This window comes from Thunnus maccoyii, chromosome 1, assembly GCF_910596095.1.
Source record: "Thunnus maccoyii chromosome 1, fThuMac1.1, whole genome shotgun sequence".
NCBI classification, from domain to species: Eukaryota; Metazoa; Chordata; class Actinopteri; order Scombriformes; family Scombridae; genus Thunnus; species Thunnus maccoyii.
Window position 1 is genome coordinate 21,897,594 of NC_056533.1, and position 15,095 is coordinate 21,912,688.

The 15,095-nt window shown below is 37.1% G+C and overlaps 1 protein-coding gene across 15 annotated transcripts in view; it reads left to right on the forward strand.

Annotated features, from left to right (window-relative positions):
- The first annotated feature begins 13,168 nt into the window (after positions 1-13,168).
- tead1b (TEA domain family member 1b) overlaps positions 13,169-15,095 on the forward strand; it is a 56,783-nt gene continuing 54,856 nt past the window's right edge. For 3 of the 15 annotated variants that reach the window (XM_042397819.1, XM_042397902.1, XM_042397985.1), the window contains exons 1-2: positions 13,170-13,448; positions 13,908-14,037. The gene's annotated coding sequence lies outside the window, so the exon portion shown is untranslated. The other 12 variants (XM_042398132.1, XM_042398277.1, XM_042398061.1 and 9 more) reach the window with 6 other exon arrangements.

The window sequence follows — 15,095 nt, forward strand, 5'->3', positions numbered from 1 at the left end:
TTGAAACTAGCGATTGAGACCACAACCTCATAAGGAAACTGTTTACTGAGGTAATAAATCAAGTGAGAAATAGGGTCATTTTCTCATAGACTTATTGCAACTGGACTTCTTTTTGGAACCAATGGAGTCGCCCCCTGCTGGCCAATAGAAAGAATGCAGGTTTAAGTCACTCCCGCATTGACTCCACTTTTCAGACCTGGAGCTACCTGCTTGGTCATGCACAGACTTAAACAGCTTAAAGCATCTATTGTCTTTTTTACAAGAAACCCACCTACTAACTAGTTAACAACAGAAAATACAAAGAAGACGGCCAGGTTAGGTGTATTCAGCATCATATCCATCTAATGCAAGAGGGATAATAACATTAATTCATAAATCTATCCCATTTAAAGTATTAACAGTTGTATACCGGTTACCAGTCACCAAACTGCATTTTTAGATGGGAAGAAGTTTTGAGGGAGACTTGAATGCAACCAAACCATTTTCTGAAGCCTCATATTAACATCAGATAAACTTTAAATACATTCTATATACACTTGCACTGAAAGCTCATTAGGAAGGTATATTATAATAGCCAGTATGAACAGAAGGAATGATTACAGCAAGAAAAACATGTGTGTTGATTAGAAAGATTGTGTCATGGGAAAGACATGTTTTTTGTTTTAATACATTTTTGGCAAGGGAGAGAGATAATCAGTTCTCAAGTGGGCATTAATAGATGATGGTGATCTACAAAGGTTCAAAATCTGACTCCGGAGTAAATCAGTGATTTCATGCACAGACCCACCTGTTTTGCATCTTCCTGATTACTCTCAAGTAACTTCTCCATTACTTCATAGTTTATTTAAGACAGTATCTGTATCAGTATCAGTAACTCAGACGTCTGTCAGTATCAGTGATTTTGATGAGGCGGAAACCTGCAAGCATCCTTTTCCTCAAAATGTTCAAATATAGTTCAGCTTTCATGTTATAATCAAAGTCCTCCACTCAAATGTGTGTAACAATTGATACAAGAAGTAGTGGTAGTCTGGTTATTTTTACTACTCTGTACTTTTTTTTTCTTCTAACATGGTAGTGCATTGTTGAAAACCTATTTAGACTTTCCCCCCCTATACATTCACTTTGATCAATACAGGTACCTTTTTATGTTTGTGTATACTTTAAAATAATCATTAAGTGTTGAGCTTATTACTTTGAATTGATACACCGTATTTGACTTTTTAAAACACCGCAGTGATAAAAGGAAATCAGTCTCCTCAAGAAAAATGTACGGTATGTTTTTATGTTGGAGTCGATGGTAAAATGCTGCTCAAGGTTTGTTCCAGTTCATAGCATCATAGATGCTCTTAGTTTTGGTTGAGCATGCTACTATAAATTGAGCCCTGGATTTCTTGCCAGCCTCATCCTCTGACATTTAAGCTGGGATAGTGACAATGCATTTCAATAGCCCATTGTTCTGAACCACTATCATCAGTAAAGCCTAGGACCTGGGAGATGTGCTTTTTCACCAAAAAGCAGAAAATGATCACCCATAATCAGACATCATACGCCAAGATGTCTTGAACAGGAGCTTTTCCAGCCATTAGGTGTAATTACACTCCTGTATCTGCCTTTATATACCACTGTATTCATATCAAATAAGCCTGTCCACACATGCTAAGACCATTGTCCTTTCTGTCCTTTATATAGGACAATGGTTATTCTCACAGCAGTTAAGAAAAATACCTCAAAAAAGGTGAGCTTGGCAGGACTGACACTGAGGATGAGTAGTTTATATCTATTAGAGGTCCAGGAACTTGTGTTTGTTATTGATTTATGCTGGGACCTCAAAACAGGAGAATCTATCAAATGCTATCTATATTCTTCACTATGATGGCTGCTCTTTCTGCATTTGAGCAGCCACATTTGAGACACATAATGTTCAGACTTTCAAAGATGTGCAGCACTATGAATTTGTACAGTAAATTTGTATTTGACAATCCTTTGAAAGTCTTATTCTATTGTAAAGTAGTGGCTGAAACAACTGGCACAGCAGGAATATTATTCCTTCTGAAATATTTTGCATCATATTGTAGGTCCAACTATTTTTTTGCCAGATGGCAAAACTTTGACGGTGCTCTGATTATTTTTGATGGCCGCACATAAAGCCTTGTTCTAAAAACATGTATCTGTGTGATATCACAAAATCCTCTGCCGCAGATGCAATCTGCATGCACATCTGGTCATAATCACATTTTAAACATTGGTTATGCAATAATCTGTCTTTAATGTCTGTGTCCCACTGGCAGTACCTTCTATTGAACAGGCAACTGAGCTGCCACAGAGATAAAGAGATTTGCAGGCAAGTATGCAAACTGTTTAAAACTGTGATAAAAACACACAAATGGGTGCACCAGCATATTAGATGTGAAGCTCCATCTGTGAAGGTTTTGTATGAACTTCATTTCATCAAACGATATATTTTACACAGCTTCTCTTACACCCTTTCACATACTGTATGTTTGTGTAGATATACTGTATGATATATAGTTTATGTGGATGTTTGGGTACTTGTAACAATACTGTATGTTTTTACCTGTGTCCTTGTCATATTTGTTTTTTAACCATAAACTACTGCATATTGCCTGCATGTGTGGATGTGTAGGTTTATGTAGCAATGCAGCCGATAATCATTAGAATATACATATAAAGATGATGCTGATTAGTAGCAATTTATCTCCTGAAGCATCAGCTCTGAAGCAACATTATTGGACTGTTGTCATGTAAGTTTGAGCATGAAATTTTGTAATAGCAGCAGCAGCAAGTTCAAATTTGTTCAAATGTATTATATATAACCCCCATTAGATGTACTATGTTGTTTTTGAGCAACAGCAGCATGGCAGAGCATAAAAGTGAGCTAAATCTTCCCAGTTTAATAGCTCTTAGTACAAAAGCTACATTGGATATACAGTACAGTACTGTAGTTAGTAGAATATGTTGTGTGTGTGTGTGTGTGTGTGTGTGTGTGTGTGTGTGTGTGTGTGTGTGTGTGAATATTGCAGCAGCTGGAACTGTCTGTAGAACAGATTCAAGCTTTACTCTATCCTTCTAATTGAAAGGGACACAGTTTCACATTGCAACGGGTACTAAAAGTAAAATGTATTAAATAGATGTAGCTTTCATTATGCATAATGTCAGGCAGAATGCTGTTTGATACAGTGTACCATTTCAATTTTTAGACTAAAGTAATCCCAAACAGATGTCTCCTCATGAGGTGAGTTATTACTCTATGTCATGAGCTGTGGCATTTGTAAAAACTAACCAATTAGATGCAATATCAGCACATTAAGTGCAGCACATTTAAAATTAGATAAGGTATAAACATAAAATAATGAAAGCAATGCAAAGTAAAATGAAGTAACAGGGTCAATTTTACAGAATGTAAAAAGACATTTTGACATTTTAGTCAAGAAGAAACTGATTACTGATATTTGGATGAAAAACTCTACAAGAATATGTTGGCAGTACAACAGTGTATTTTCGGATGCCCCCATGGCTTATCATTGGGTTGAAACACTGACCATAGACTACAACTTTCTCTCCTTCGTTCCCTGTCATCTCTCTACTGTATAATAAAAAATCCAATAAACAATTTTTAAAAGTGTATTTTTTTCCACTAAGTTGCCTCATATTCCACAAGTGCCACAGTGATGGAATATTGAATATCGGCTGCAGTGAACCAATCACTATTGGATATTTCTGCACTGCACGCAGCAGTAATTTTCGTTCATTAGACCTGTTGGTCAACTACAGAATACCTTATATTTAATGGAGTCCTGTTTAATGACCAGAGTGGTGGCAACTGGCTGTGCTACATACATTTATTACATCTTGCTTATAATAAACCATTATGGAAAGCATGGCACCCTGCCGATGGCTTTTATATCTGTTAAGGCAATTATAGCTCACTAGAATCCAGTTTATTAGTTGTTGCTTTGATTTGAATGCCGTATTTTTGCTCATATTTGAGCCTTGAAGGAATGGTCACTCAATATTTCCAGAGTGGACGGCTCACTATGTTGCCTGTTTATTTATTTTACAACAAACTTGTTAACCTGGTACAAGCACAGTATGGGTTACCATGGTGATCAAAGTGATGCAGCTTTGTGAAACTGGGAAGCTTCAAAGTTAACTCACTTTTGAACTTTATGTTCAAATGTATGTTTACTGTGCTCCTTACTGTCTGATTGATGAAGCACAATAAAAAAAGTTAACCCTTACATACTGTTCATATCCTGACCCTTCACAGTATCCCCTCATAATTAGTCTCCATTCCAAACTTTTGAATCACAAATCTATTTTTCATTCATAAATACCTCATCATCCATTAAAAAAATAGGTGATCAATCCTTGATGAAGCTTTCAGAAAGCAGAGAAAGTGTATTCTTTAGGTTTTACACTATTTGTAAATAAAGAAAAACGATAACCCTACATTATGGTTACATAAAACAAGATAATATAAAGGCCATAATGATTTCAATGAATTTCTACTGAATGTAAGGAATGCAACATCAGTTTTGAAAGCAATTTTTGAATAAAAACTGGTCTAATTTATCATTCTCAAATGTAAAAATTGGTCAGTTTGACTTGAACAGTATGTAATGGTTAAGTTCCAATAAGTTCACTTAGTGGGATACTGTAAATTTCAGAAGCTGCGTAGATCACCATGGTGACACAGGCTGTGTGGCTAACCTGTTCCACAGCAGAAAAGCTGAATTCACATTAAACGACAACTGTGGTCACAGACCTATAAAATCACTTTATCTTCCAGAAAAGTTTTGCACCAAATGCTCACTAAAACTGGCAGATAATTAGCTGACTATAGTTATTTGTACTGATTTAAATTTTCTGTTGCATATTAATTGTACATTGGACATTTTTTCATAGGATAATAATCTTTTTAATCCAAAAAAAGAAGATAATCTGCTCACTTGAAGCACTGTATATGTGAAGTGCAGACCAAAATAAATAAATAAAGTTTAGAGTATATAAATGTTTAACTTTGACACTTCTTACAATGATCTGTGGGCCTACTTATGTTTTGTAATGGTTTGTTCTTCATGAGAAAACCACACTTAGCAACTTGGGCTTCACATTTTCTATAATTTACTGTACACAAGTTTCTTATCAAAATAGTTGTCTCTTGGCTACATGAAACATAGTGTTTTACAGTCTATTGGCTTTTACAATTTTAGTTAAGCAATGATTTTCCTTTTTCCTTTTGTGTGTATTTTCAAAATCCTACATCTTACCCTGACATTCACATTGCACAGAGTTAAAAATTGGTGTGGGCTGTTAGCTTTTGAGTATTAGTACCTTTCTCTTTTGGAAATAATCTTGATATTACTTGTTTGTACTTGATTGCTGCATGCATTATAAAGAATCTAATGTCTTGCAACACGAGGACAACAGGAAGATCCTTGTTTAGAAAAAAATAATTATTAAAGCTTTTGTGGCCCCTACATAAACAAAAGCATTAAAGATGGTGTAGGAAAACATGCAGAATACAAGGAATATGTGTGTTTTGAGATTAGTGCAGCAAATTGAGCAAATTTCTGATCTGCCACAAGGGGGCATTTCCAAACAACCTGGTTTGAGACAGTTCAACAATTAATAACTTTTTATTAAATGCCAAAATGATGAGGCACATATTAAATGTGCAACATACAGAAAATTCAGACCAGAGTTGTTTATTTTATTTGTGGTTTAAACACATTTCAAACTGAATCACACTAACTAAAACTTTTAAAATATATACTAAATATACAAAAAACAAACACATGAGCACTTATACACAAAGTGTATGAAATAATCAGAAGCTTTGGTAAATGGGATGTGGGCTCCCCCAATCCTATTCATTTAGCTAGTAAGTGGCCCTCACTAGTCCTTCTCTTATCTCTGAATAAAGCAAATCAGTGTGGCTGACTGTCAAAGCAGAGAGCCAGGGAAGCACCTGGCCTTACACGGCTATCTGATTAGAGGAGGTTGCAGGCCAGGCTGGACCAGAGCAGGCAGTGGCAGCGGCAGGGCAGATCTGGAGTAAAATGAACTAAACCAGGCTAATTCTATTGCACCACGGCCTCCCTTAGAGGCTGTGAGCAGCAGGTTCAAATCAAAGCAATACCATAGCACAGACCAACAGTCTCTTATCAACCCTGGAGTCACAAATGAGGACTTAAGCGCTTGAGAAACTATAGCTTCACCGGCTTGGAACAGCTGATTTGTGTTCTCTGAAGCATGTATTTAATGATTAAACTGTTATTATCTATGTGGTGTCCCAAATAGGTTTATGAAAAAGAGTCCTCTGACATATTTTTATCTCAGTTGAAAAACACATGAATGTTGAGAGCAACACAGCAGAGTGAAGGCATTAGTGAGCACAAAAAGATAAGGATTACAAAAAGGTTTGGAGTGTCTTCTGCTTTTATCTGTTTGAAGTTTTTCAGGAAGAATGATTTTCAGATTTCAAGACAAAATGAAAGGAAGGTCCAAACAAGATGGACCACATATACATATATTGTTCATACAGCATAGAGATGCTTGCACCTTCTTTGGGTCGTCACAATGAAAAATGTGCAAAAGTGTAAAGAAGAATCTTGGTTGGCAAAAAGAATTAGATTCAAAATTAGTGTAATGTACAGCATGCTGCCATCATTTACACATCTTGTTTAATGCAAAGGTTGCTATGGTTGACACATTTGGATGCCAAAAGTGCCTGGAAGCAGTAATCAAAAGCATGTGAACTAAAGTCAGTTCTTTATTTCTTTACTCGTAATAATTTACAAATTTTACTGTGAATAGAAAAACAAAGTATTGAAAACTAATCTAAACCTTTGCAGGTTCATGGTGAAGAATGGTGGGAAATATAAGGAGATACAGTATTTACTGCAGGCTGTCATTACTTGAGAAAGCACCATCCTAAGTCATGACCTGTTGGGCCCATTATACACATTATTTATAGTAAGGATACTATTAAGAAATCTAATTGGTACAGGGGCACCTGAAAACAGCAGCCTGCCGTGCAAACAGAAATGGTTTATTATTACAGTATTATTCCTGAACAACTATGAGACTGTTTAAAAGCAGGGTCAGGCCCATTAGCCAGTTTTTGTTCAGTTTTGGGGGAAAAAATTGACCATTTGTGGGCAAAGTGTACACATAGTGCAATGTAAGTGCAGTGCTGGTGAGTGCAGGTCTGAGTAATGCAGACGTAAAATCTGGGCTTTGACTTGCTCTGGTGGGAAGAACTGGCACCAGCCAAAAATGTGTTTACAGCCATATCATATTTGTCATTTTTCAGCTGCATATTAATGACATTATACGTCCATCAGAAACGGTTTCATAAAAACAGACTGGATGATATTTTCTTTCTTTCTTTCTTTCTTTCTTTCTTTCTTTCTTTCTTTCTTTCTTTCTTTCTTTCTTTCTTTCTTTTCTAAAAGAAAAGGTTCTGTAACAGCCTACTGTGCATGGAGACAAGTCCTTTGATTGGTCACTCCTATAATGGATTACCAATTGGACAGTCCCCCAGGGGCCCTTGAACTCCAGGGGCCTCGACAGTTCCAGGTTTACTGTGTGTCAACTGGTTTTTGCTAATTTAATTTAAAATGTGTTTGAGAATCACTATAGCACAATGTTAACCGACTAGATATTGGCCTTAAAGTGGGCTCTGCTTTATCAGAATTAGACTTTATTCACCAAGTATATGTACAAGGAATTTGTTTTGGTGCAGGTGTCAGAACAGCAAAAATGAAGAATCAGGATTGCAATAAGATAAAAAAAAAAAAAAGGATCATATACCTAAAGAACAGAAATATAAAAAAAACCCATAGTGAAACAATTGTAAACATTTATAGACGGCATACGATAATATGCAAACATTTTGTAAGTTTTGGAGGGAAGTAAGGTTTTGTGTGATAGGTCATATGTACATGATATGCAAAGATGCAATAATATAATGTAATGTTGACAAATGAGTCCAGTACAATGAGCATAGAGATAAAAACACAGTGCAAGCATTCATAGAGTGCAACAGTAATTTGTTATTATGACTTGAAGGAGTCCCTGTGTTAAAATCTAGTTTTAAGACCCTCATTAATTCAGTTTTGTATTCAGTTATGTCATCACAACTAGTTTGCATACAAATGACAGCTAAAATGTTATTTACAATAACAAACATATGTTGTTGTCAATAGGACACTACTCAACACCGAAGATGCTTGATTTATTCAAAATAAACATCCTAAAATGATAAATAAATAATGAAATAACTTACACACAGTAGCACAGGTAATATGTTATAGGTAATTTAATATGTAGGTAATATGGTTTCATTGTACTCAAGTGACGCAGTATATTTTGCTTTTAAATGTTCAGTAAAAACAAATAAGAAAAGGACTTTTCTTGTGCAGACTGGCAGATATGTGTGTATTTATAGACGTGTGGACCTGAACCACCTGTCTCTAATAAGTGGAGCATGCATTTGAACATGTGACGCTCCCGCTTTTTCGTTTATTCTCTGCTGACACATTTATCTGTCTTGTCTCATTTGCTACCTATACAGCTTATATGACTGCACCACTCATGTGGCCACACCCTGTTACACAACAGTTGAGCGATTGTGAATGAACAGGGTTGTCACAGAGTGAGCAGTTCAGTGACTTTGAACAGTGGTTTTCTCCAGGAATGATGCAATATGACAGCTGCACAAGATAAGAACATCAGAAATAATATATCCATAATGTAGTTGTAATCATTTGGCTCAGTAATCTACAAAATACTGTCTCCTCTGGGTGCTCTGACCCTGAAGTTTTCTCGTATGAGGGAATTTTCTAAATTTTGACACACGTGTGAAGCTCTGCTATGAATGAATTGAGATATTTCACAGCTTAGTATTTACACAGACCCACTGGAGACCTTTCAGGATATTCAAATCTTGTGGTCAACATGTAGCTTTCAAACACTGTCAGCTGATGAATAACCACTGTTACAGCTGAGGTACTGTTGTTACATACTGCTGCAGAAAAAAGACAGGCTCTCTCACTTTAGAGGTCTTAGATACAGCTGCCTATTGATGATTAATAATTTGTTTTTGAGGGAACGGCCAACACCCAGGAGAATAGAGACGGTCATATAACAACAACTGCTAAGATAAGTGGCTACTAAGCTATACCAGGAAGTACATATCCAACAGACTGTACTAAAAAGTCAGACAGTAAAATGAACATGGTGACATGAAAATGTATTGACAGACAATCCTGTATGAAGAGCATTTAAATCATACACCTCCCCGTGCTTCTCTCCCAGCCAAACGTGCACAGACAGGTGTTAAAAGGTGCTGATGGATGTCCTCAGAGGGGCAGTCGTTCATCTTCATAGATCCCTTTCTTTTGAAGGATTGGTGTCAAAACACTGGCTTCTAATGGATGACTTGTTCAGACAGGACTGCAGTTGTGTCTTTGACTGGGATTTCTGTCTATAACTGTTTGAACTCTCACTTGTAAATCTGCCCGACTCTACTTTTCTACAAATTCTCTGAATCTGTGTACATTTTGAGCACGTAGTAGTAGTAAATACGTAGTAAAATATGATAACACCTATTTCTTTCAGGTATGACGTGGCAGGTGAGACCTAAAATTAACTAACTTTTTGTTTACAAATTAGAGTTTTAATAGATTTTAAAATGACATATAAGATAAAATTTGCCATTAATCCATAGCATGGCACATAATAAATATATCATAGTGCTGAAGAGAGGGGCTTATTAGAGAAAAACAAAAATTAATGCACTTTTAAGAATCTATGATTGGTTTATATGCTGACAATTATACCCAGTTGGAGTTTGTTTATACTCGTGACTATAAAATGACTCTTTACTTTTAGTTTCTCCACACCCAATCTGTGTGTAGGCCTGCTCTCAACACTCCACTCCTCTCCTGTTTGAATTTGGCCCGTCAGCTGCTGCCTTTAAGTGCTGTCAGAAATATTACATTCCTGAACTGAGTGCATACGCTTATGAAGAAGTGAACGTGATCGGAAAATAAAGAATTCCCTTCTTCATACTGAAGATGTGACTTTGTGTAAGGTATCTTGAGGGAAAATGACAGACGACAGAAGAACCATGTCAGCAACGTGTTTGGTATTCTTTAGGAATTTAAATGAAACGTTAATCATTTTTCATCAGCAACAGGTCATATGGAAGTTATCATATATACCAGTTTAAAACTATAAATACAGTTCTTCTCAACATTCAAGTGGTAATCATGACTGGGAGTCTTGTAATCTACCTTCATTATATACAAGTTGGTACTACACAATGTTTAGCAAATAGATTGAGAAGCCTTAAGTCTGCCAAAGCCCATTATTCAGTGTAACTGTAGTTTGAAGCTAATTTGTTAAATGCACACTTTTCTTTTAACCACACATGACCGACTCTGCCCATATCATACAACTGTGTATCTCAGTGGTAGAAAATTCATGTAGTGTGTAAATTATGTTCATAATTGGTAAGAATGTCTTGAGGTGGCATGAACACTAATGTAGCCACGGCAATCCTTCAAATTACCACTTTCCATCACACATGATGCAAATGCAGCAATAGTATGTTATTTAGAAAATAAAACTGGTTGGTCTGTCATAAAAAGAGCCAGTGAAATGTGTTGTTGCAACATGTGAAATTCACATGTCAAAAACCCACATGTCCCAGTATCATGTGAGTTTTCTTTTACTGGGAAATGTTCCAAAACTACATGTGCCAATATAAATTAATTACATGTGAAATATTTTAAACTCACATGTGCCTATATGTGAATTTATCACATATGATAAATTGTTGACTTTTTATGTCTTTATGTTGTGCTTTTATGGTACATCTTTATAAATTACCTTTGATGTATTTGTTATTTTTTGTGTCATATTATAAATTAGCTTTTTTTTTTGAAAGGATATCTCAGATCAGATTTTAAAGGTCGCTTCCAGACATAAAAATGCACTGCTTGGCTTAATAATTTGTGTCAAATATGTTTTCCCACAGAAAGAGGTTCACTTTCCCCATTAATTCTTAAAATGACTTCTGCTCCTTCTATTTATAAAAAATCCAGAATATTTCTATGCAAATATTTTTCAGTTGGACACAAGATGTCTCCTACTTCACTGAGTCATTCCTTTGGTATATGTGCACAGGAGGCCTCAAGTTTCCATATCACTCTTGTGATAAGTTTCATACTGGACCACAGTTGGCTCCAAGCTAGTTGTGATGTCACAAATGATGCTCGCAGGTACTGTCGTATCAGTTCTGCTGGGTCTCTGTTGAAAAAAAGTCAAGGCCAAACTTCTCTTTGTTGTTCAAAAATCAGGAGTCAGAGTTTCTGAGCAGCAAAAATGTACTTTAATGCCAGGCAATAAAAGAGAGCAATACAGTGTTCATAATAGACCACCCCGTTGCTCTGACTTTCGCAACTCAGGGCGTTGTCTTATATACCCTAGGGTCGGCATAGGTCACGCCTTGTGTCCATCCTCTTCGTACTTGGCCAAACACACCAATATTATTTTTTTTACGTCACCTGTTGTTGGCCCAAAATCTCTGAAATAGGTTTTGGCCCGAGCTGGTCATATCTGGCATGACCACTTCCATCCAGCTATGCTCTTTTATTTTTTGTAACTGCTAAGGATCATATTATACCATTATTTTCAGAGCTTCCCCTGGCTCTCTCTCCACTGCAATACTTCTCCTCACATCCCCCTTGTTCTCGCTCCTTTCCCACAGCCACTCTTTTTTTTCCCTTTTTTTTTGGAAACACTGAGTTTGATACAAACACATGTCAAAGTGAAGTTTAACACACATTTAAAGTGAAGTTTAACACAAACACACCCTCCAGTTTATCCAGTGCATTAAGTGAGATTCTTTTAACATTTTTTTTGTGCCCTTTCATTGATTATATGTGGTCTGTGAGGTTATATATTCATTATAATGACAATTCAACACACTACTACTTATTACTTATGATACTTGTCATAATCATTCTGTGCCATTAGGTTCTTATCCGTTTAGCAACTCATGAGTCTTACACCACAGTACACGTCTTAAACTCATATTTAAGGAGAGCTCCCTCAGCAGATGAATGTAAAAACAGCCCACTAGTTTAAAACTCTGCACGTACATCATTCTGCACAGTGAAGCTCAAACATCCAACTGAAGAAACAACACACTTTTGAGTGGAGAACTTTAAAGGATAGGTTCACAATTTTTTTTAGTCTGTCTTAAAACAACAGTCAGGTGTCCATATGAACACTGAAATAAGTTTTCCTTGCTGTAATCATTCCTCCTGTTCATACTGGCTGTTAAAGGATTCCCTTCAAATGTGCTTTCAATGTAAGTGATGGGAGCCAAAATCCACAGTGTGTCCACACAGTCATTTTATACATAAATGCATTTAAAAGTTTATGTGAAGCTTATATGAGTCTTCAGCAGTCTGAGTTAGTCATATCAAGTGGATATCTGCCACATTTACAGTTTTTTTAGCATCAAATTCCCTCTTTGTGTTTCCTTGTTGAGCTGCGGTGAAATTATAGTAACCAAAACAGGGACTTTGGCACTAAAAAGACTGTAACATTGGAAGATATCTACTTGATTTGACTAATTTGGGCAGCTGAAGCTTCATATTAGCTTCAGATAAACTTTTCAATACATTTTTGTAGAAGGAGGACTGTGGATTTCACCACTCATCACTTCTATTGCAAGTGCATTATGAAGGAATCTTCTAATGGCCAGGAAGAACAGGAGGAATGATTATGACGAGAAAAACCTATTTCAATGTTCATATGAGAACCTGACTGTTGTTTTAAGACATGAAAAATAGTGAACCCATCCTTTAAGGAATTTGGTGGAATGTTATGATAATTTTCTATTATTAGAATAATAAAAAACACTCTCATTATTAACACTCTCTTGCTTAACTGTGGGGGTAACTGTTGAATTTGGGAGGGGCTTTATCTCTATTGATAACTATACTTATAAATCGATACAGGTGGGGAATTAGGTGCTGAGAGCTGTGAAGTCTGACTTTCGGTGTGTCCCTGAAGGCCACAGTTCCCGGGATGTTTTTTTTTTTTTTTTTTTACCCTGCCTGTCCCTGCTGCTGCTGCCTGCTGCCCGCTGCCCAGGCTGGCTGCCGGGCTCGGGATGACGCCACCTCTCGCTCCGCCCCGGCGCAAACTCGCTCTTTGCGTTCATTTCATTCCTCTTCTCATTCCGAGCATTCTTCGCATCTCTGTCAGTGCGCGAAGCGATTCACCTACACCTTCCTGGCTGGCCCAGAAACACCAGAATAACTTGACATAGTATTAAAAATACCCAGTAACATCACATTACCTAAAAAAAGGACATTTTTATATGAGATATCAATAACGAGGTAAGTTTCAATGGTAGTTGCAGGTATTCAAGCTGGTTGTAGACTTCTGTTTGTGGGGGTTTAGTTGACGTCTTTGCAAATGCTGGACAATTTATTAAAAATGCTGGCTTATTATTTATCCCATGGCGTGAAGTAACGTTAGGTCGTCTTGTTTCCATCGCTGAGGTAGATGGCCGATTCTGGTCGCTGCTTTGCAACAGGGTGCTCACTTTGAACACTCGGCTGGTGTAACTAGCCTATGGCTTTGACATAGCGGCGAAAATCTTTGACATTTTTTACATTTTTTGAAAAGAAGCCTGCTCATACGCCCCTATAAAAAGCCTCAGATGCCGTGTGCTCTGTGTCAGAAGCCTCAGAAACTCCCCGCGGGATTGAGGATGAACTAAAAAATATACAGCACGAATAACAATTTTTTGGACAAGATGACGGTTGAAAACGTTGCTGTTTTCCTCTCCGTAGTTGGCTCAGCCGGGAGTTGTTGGGAGATTTCACCGGAGCATTTTCGCACCAGCTCAAAGAAAACACAGCGGAGAGACTTGTTGCTTCAACACGTTGGACGTTGCTTTTTTAATCGTCAGCGAAGTTTTGAGTAAGTATTTCTATTTTTTTTATGTGTGTGTGTGTGTGTTTTGTTTTGTTTCTCACTTCTCCCACCAGGCTGCGAGCTGCTCTCCATGTTGTTACTGTAACTCCAACGGCTGAACTGGAGAGGGAAAGGTTAGCTTAAACTCCTTTTTATTGTTTCATGTTGCGGGGTGGATTAAAGCTCTTCTGTGTCCCCTTTCACGAATAACTTACACCCCAAAAACTACCAGTTTGGCAAAAACAATGTAGTAAACTGCATTTATAAGGGTGCTTGTATTGCTTTGGGTTTTTTTTTAAAAAACCCCCCACAATATTAGAAAGCTGAAGTCTTTTGGGTATCGACCCCAGGGGTTTGAGGAGGAAAACTAGCTTAAATTTGTGAGTTTGCCATTGGTTTATAAAACGATAATTGAAGCTATAACACATAATCTAAAAGACAATAAGATGATTGTATGAATTTAGAGCTGCTCAGTGGAGTTTATGGAGCTCCTATTTGCTGTTTCCTTCATTGTTTTTCCTTCCTCTAGTTTGGGAAATGCCTGCTCAGCTAAAAACCCCCCAATCATAGGCCAGCTGTGGCAGCCATCTGTGTGTCACAAAGTTTTACTCCTTACAGTGGTTTCATCCCTATAACTTTTTGTGTGTGTGTGTGTGTGGACTCTTGGAAAATTGCAAAGGCCAAAAAAGCTTTCATTAGCAACAAGTAAGTTAGCTTGAAAAGTGGGTGTTGCAACAAACATCAGAAAGATCTCCCCTTTGTGCCAGACTTTGCTGTTTCAAGTTGTCAGATTTGGTTTGCTTGGAACAAACAGCCCAGTCAGGTCATGGGGTCACAGTTTACACAGCTCAGATATGCTGCTGTGATTCAATCAGAGTGTCTTAACTTCATTAATTTAGCAGAGGGTTGTAAAAAATGAATCTCACCTCATTCATTCGCACTCTTCACTTGTGCTTTTTCAGTATGTTTTCAAGCTCAGTCAGCTGTCTGGCCACACTTGACATCTCATTGCTTTGATAGTGTTTCATCATCAGTTGTGCAGTACAGGGGAGTAACTACTGTTA